The 6,170-nt window shown below is 42.7% G+C and overlaps 1 protein-coding gene across 1 annotated transcript in view; it reads left to right on the forward strand.

Annotated features, from left to right (window-relative positions):
- Window positions 1-6,170, forward strand: part of rassf4a (Ras association domain family member 4a) — a 265,979-nt gene that overhangs the window by 24,553 nt on the left and 235,256 nt on the right. The gene's annotated exons all lie outside the window — the stretch shown is intronic.

The raw sequence follows: 6,170 nt of genomic DNA on the forward strand, positions 1-6,170 counted from the left end.
TCCGCCACTTTGAATTTGTGGTTAATTGGAAGAAAACAGCACACTATGGATGCTGGAAACCTGAGACATAAAGAGACAATGCTGGGGGAAAAAAAAACCTGAAGTGTTCCAGCAAAATTCAACAAATGGTTAATTTGAGCAACTGTTAAAAGGTAAATGTGCTCACTACTGGGAGTTGAGAATTCCTCTCAGATTAACTCTATTTGCAGGATGGTAGTGCTGAGATTTTCCCAGTTTTATGGAAATGGCAGGTGACACATCCCTTTTGTTTGCAACCTCAATGACACTTCCTGCTGGAAACCAACTCATTCAAATCTGAGCGTGAAGCTTGCAAAACAAAATGAGCTATTTATTACAACAACAGAAATTACTGGAAAAGCTCAGCAGATCTGGAAGCATTTTTAGAGAGAGTTAATGTTTCGGGTCACGTGACTCTTCCTCGGAACAAAAGGAAAATTTGTTCACTACCAGAAGTTGGAAGTTCCTCTCAGATGAACTCCACTTGCAGTTCTGACGCAGGGTCACTCAACCTAAAACATTAACTCTGATTTCTCTCCACAGATGCTGCCAGACCTGCTGAGCTTTTCCAGCAATTTCTGTTTCTGTTTCTGATTTACAGCATCCAGCGTTCTTTCAGTTTTTGTGAGCTATTTACTGAGCAGTGTGAATTGAACAAGGGTGCTAACATTCAGAGCTTTTCGTTTAAAAAAAAAAGTAGTTTCAAAGGCCATAGCATTGGAAAATAAATATGCCATTGTCAAGCAGGGACTCTGCCTGAAGGAGAACAGAAAATGATGGAAACATTTGGTCAGCATTTGTAGACAAGGCAGATGAGTTAAGTTTTTGGCTGTAATCACATCAGGAATATAATGTTGTTCTACTGACCATAATCCATTAATAAACTGAAACTGAGCATCCTCACTTGAATATTGTTTGAAAAATCCTGGTCATCTCTTAGTTTTATAAAACACAACTGTGGGTGAATAATATCAACATAGATGAGGATTATGTGGTAAGTAAAGGTAATGTTACCATTGTCTTACCAGACCATAGAGCTGCTCTCTCATTAGAGCGAGAGAGAACTGGTGGTGGCTTAACTCTAGGGACATTTGCTCAACTCTTGGATAGGCGCATGGATGACAGTAATATGAAGGGCCTGTAGGATAGTTTGATCTTAGAGTAGGATAGAAAGGTTAGCACAACATCGAGGGATGAAGGGCCTGTACTGTTCTATGTTCTAAAGCATAAGGTCATCGCACCTCAGGCGAGGTGAGGTGTTGAGAAGGAAAGTCCTTCGCAGGAACCTCAGCCAGTGCAGGAACTGAACCCACGCTGTTGGCCTCCCTCAGCTTCACAAACCAGCCATCCAGCCAACTGAGTCGAGAGTGTGGTGCTGGAAAAGCACAACAGGTCAGGCAGCATCTAAGGAGCAGGCAAATCAATGTTCCGGGCAGAAGCCCTTCATCAGGAATGGCTTATGTGTGAAACATTGATTCTCCTGCTCCTTGGATGCTGCCTGTACTGGCTGTGCTTTTCCAACACCACACTCTCGACTTTGATCTCCAGCATTTGCAGTCCTCACTTTGCCTTATCCAGCTAACTGAGCTGACTCACCCTCTAGCTGTGCAGAGGGTAGTTTTTATTTTCAAGAATTACTTTGCTATTGTGATTAAAAGGAAAGAGACTTTGCAACCTACGCATATCACAACTGTTGAGTTACCGTTCCACTCTAATAATGATCGATTCTGTAAACATGAAGCCCAGTAGCTGGCAAAATGGCAGCCATTTCTTTTCATTTATTTTGTGCCTCAGCTGACCCCCTCCCATTTCTTTTAGCCAACAATGTCAAACGCTTTTTGTACAATTGGCTGTTGAAGTCAAACTTGCCCACCTGCAAATCTACCCATTCAGTTTGTAGATCAGGTTTCGATAAGAAGGTAATTTAGATGCATGCTGACAATGATACTATCTCTCAAGTGCACACCGCATCCCTGCCCATCCCTCCCACTACTGCGTCCGAGAGTCACCCATTGACACAGCTCAATTCAAGCTTAATTGCACTGACATTGCAAAGGGGACAAATAATTCTGTGGCAGTCAGAGAATTCACTGGATCAGAGAACGATGGTGACGGGTGAGAGCGCTTTCACAGTGTGAGTGGTTGCCTTGCAATAGCTGTTCAAAACAGTGGCAAGCCTCAGCACATAAGCTGGAAGGTGAAGTTGCAAAGTATGTCAGTAATAATCGCCAGATCGGACCCTCAGTTTCTCAAGGATCTATCCAAGTTCGTTCCTGAAACAAACAGAAAAATGATGTGTTGGAAATTTCAGTGCCAGCCCTGCAACGTCTTCCAGGTTTATGAAGAAAAATGAATTTGTACTCTGACAGAAAAACTTCAGATAAAAATTTAGGAATAAAAATAGGATTGATTGCTTTTGCGTGACCTTTTCCAGGATGGCGTGAGATTGCCAGGAAACCTCTCTAACTCAGTAAATATGCAATAGCAAAATGGTGGAAAATATTACTTTGATAATAGTCGACTCCTTACCTTTTGGAGAGAGATTTAGTGTTTGAAAGCCAAATTTACAATTTTCACCCCTACTTGAGTATGTTCTGGCTCAGATCATGTACAAACAAACAAAATATTGTTGCATTGCTGGAATCATTTGTCTTTTTTACAAAGTTAATAAACTCAAATTGAAGACAATGCTTGCTATGTAATCAAATACAGATTCCCCCTCTTGAACTGCTGCTGTTATTAAGTTTTGTATGGCTTATAATCTGTTTATGCATCTTATCCCATGAAGATGGTAAAAGAAATAATGGACACCCAGACTGTTTGTTTATTTTATAAGACTATTGGAATAATGTTTTTGATTATGTTGTCTGCAGTGTCCATTAGAATAGCTGTCACCTTCCATTTGCTTGCCACTTCAGTAAGCCATCTTGCTCCCACGCAAACACCTCTAACTTGTAGCAGCTACAGTATTCCAACAAAGCGTTGTGAGAAACAAAGCTCACTCCAATGATTTCAGTCCGAGACAAGATCTGAATCAGTAGTGTCATTTATTTCACACTTGCAAGTGGGTGCGATGTCCACTGTCCGAAAGGCAGGGACAAAACACACCGAATTCAAGGAATACTCAATATTTATATAATTTGGTTTCTACTTTTTTATTTCATTGCTCCTCCCCTGTTTACATCCTCCACTTCCCTAAGACCGGTACCCATCACTCCTGTTTATCTCTTGCCTGATCCGGCCTTGTCTGTGACAAAATGCTTACTTCTGGCCTCACAAGGCCGTTTGACCTCATCCCGCTGTAGGTCATTGTTAGGCACATCCTTTGCTTACCATTATCTACTCCCTCCATCTGTGCCACCCCTCTCAGCACCTTATCTATTCGCAGTCCCATTTCATTCTTGCATACAATTTTAGCTAATACAAAAAAAAATACGTATTTCCTCCACATAGTTTCCATTCTTGCTGACTCAGCTCTTGGCTGAAACAATTACACACTGGTGTGAGTTCATTTACTTTGTATAAGTAATTATAATTGCAGAAGTAACACTACTTTACCTATATCCCACAACATGTTGCAAGCTGGAGAAACAACACCTCATTTTCCCCCCTGGGCACTCAACATTTGAGTTCAACAACTTCAGAGCATGACCTCTGCCCTCCATTTTGATTACAACACTAGCCAGTATCCCAGATCCGGTCTTGTTGGTGTGTTATTTGCTTTAGTCCTCAGAAGAGATGGACCCACTTTCTCCTTTCCACACATATCATTTATGCCGATATTCTTTGTCTCCCTGTCCTTTACCACTATTAGTCCTCCCTTTGCTCTGGGAACCCTCACCATCTTCTCCCAATCTTTGCTCCTTCCCGCTGTGTTGCGAAGTTAAAAACCCCAACTTTCACCGTTCGGACAGATCAGCTGAGTTCCTCCAGCGCTCATTGTGTCTACTAGTGCTGTAGCTGACCTGATGCTACTTGCATTGCCTGGAAGAGTTTGGCACAGCTCCAATTCTGACTGCAGACTGTAGCCAGTGCAAATCCTATCTTCCTGTCTCTTCACTCATTGCCCTGACACCTCCTTTTTTAAAGTCTTAGTTGGCAAAGGATGCAGTAGCAACAGAGCGTACAATTGTAAAGCTTTCCTACACTCTACTCCAAGATAGATCTGGGTGCAATAGCTGGGTCTTTCTGAGTTGTACCTTTACGCAATACAATGACAGCCTGAGCCACAACGTTTCATTTGCCACTATTCCTCTAATTGATTTTTAATTCCCATGATGGTTGAAAAAAATTGCAGTTCAATACTTGGCATGATTGATGGGCATGAAAGCAAGTTTGAGTTTTTGGAGCCAGCTGTGGTTTGATGGCTCATTTCCTGGCTATAACAGGCTGCTCATGCGTTACACTTGGTCCTGGAAATGTCTGAGCTCGTTTCTGCTGCACTCTCCCCCATTGTTAATGATCACAAGCTGTCGAATGCAAGGAAAAATTCCAAAGATTGAACTTTCCAAAGGCTGAGGGCAGAGGTGGTGAGTAGTTGAGAACCCCACTGTCCAATTCACAGGTTGACACTTTGTTAGCTAACAAAAGCAGAAATTGTTGGAAAAGCTCAGTAGCTATGAAGAGAAATCAGTTAATGTTTCAGGTCCAGTGACCCTTCCTGGGAACTATGTTGACTAATCCTGCGTAGGCTGGGAGTTTGCCTGTAAAATTGACCACCACACCCATACATTGGGAAGATTGATAAGGGTTCCATTTGTTTTTACTACTGCAGGCAGTTCAATGCAGACAGTCGTATGGTTAGTATTCTGTTGATAGCCGCTGGCTGTCAACCTGTTGGTAGGTAATAAAGAGCAGCCAACATCTGTATCTGATCAAAGAGTTGATAAAGTGAGGGCACAATTCTTTAAAAATGAGTTGACAGAGCTTAATTTAGATAAATGCGATGTGCTACATTTTGGTAGGGCCGATCAGGGCAGGACTTATACACTTAATGGTAAGGTGCTGGGGAGTGTTGCTGAACAAAGAGACCTTGGAGTGCAGGTTCATAGCTTCTTGAAAGTGGAGTCACAGGTAAACAGGATAATAAAGAAGGTGTTTGGTATGCTTGCCTTTATTAGTTGGGACGTCATGTTGCAGCTGGACAGAACATTGAAGAGAATAGGATCCCCACAATGTGGAAAACAGGCCATTTGGCCCAACAAGTTCACACCAACCCTCTGAAGGGTAACCCACCTAGATCCATTCTTCTATCACTCTACATTTACCACTTGACTAGTACACCTAACCTACAGATCCCTGAACACTCCAGGCAATTTAGCATGGCCAATTTGCCTAAGCTGCACATCTTTGTGATTGTGGGAGGAAACCGGAGCACCCAGAGGAAACCCACACAGACAAGGGGAGAATGTGCAAACTCCACAGACACAGTTGGAGTTGAATGGCTGGAAATGAACCTGGACCCCTGGTGTAGTGAGGCAGTAGTGCTAACTACTTAGTCACCATGCCACCATTGGTTAGGCCGCTTTTGGAACACTGTATTCAATTGTGGTCTCTGTTATAAGAAAAATGTGTGAAACTTGAAAGGTTCAGAAAAGATTTACAAGGATGTTGCTGGGTTTGGAGGGTATGAGCTATAAGAGAGGCTGAAGAGGCTCAGGCTACTTTCCCTGGAGCGTCGGAGGCTGAGGGGTGACCTTATGGAGGTTTATAACATCATGAGGGGCATGGATAGGGTGAATCGACAATATCTTTTCTACAGGGGTGTGGAGTCCAAAGCTAGAGGACAGAGGTTTATAGTGAATGGGGAAAGATTTAAAAGAGACCTAAATGGCAACTTTTTCACACAGAGGATGGTGTGTGTGTGGAATGAGCTGCCAGAGGAAGTGGTGGAGGCTGGTACAATTGCAACATTTAAAAGGCAACTGGATGGGTATATGAAGAGGAAGAGGGATATGGGCCAAGTGCCGACAAATGGGACTAGATTAGGATAGTCGGTTAGTATGGCTGAATTGGACTGAAGGATTTGGTTCTGTGCTGTACATCTCTATGACTCCATGAGCTGAAATGTTTGCAAGGTCAGAATCAGAGGCAAGTGGCAGAATGGATAACGAGCTGGTAGCAAGAGAGCAACAGCAAAGACAATTAATTCA

This window comes from Hemiscyllium ocellatum, chromosome 43 (genome assembly GCF_020745735.1).
Source record: "Hemiscyllium ocellatum isolate sHemOce1 chromosome 43, sHemOce1.pat.X.cur, whole genome shotgun sequence".
Taxonomy (NCBI): Eukaryota; Metazoa; Chordata; class Chondrichthyes; order Orectolobiformes; family Hemiscylliidae; genus Hemiscyllium; species Hemiscyllium ocellatum.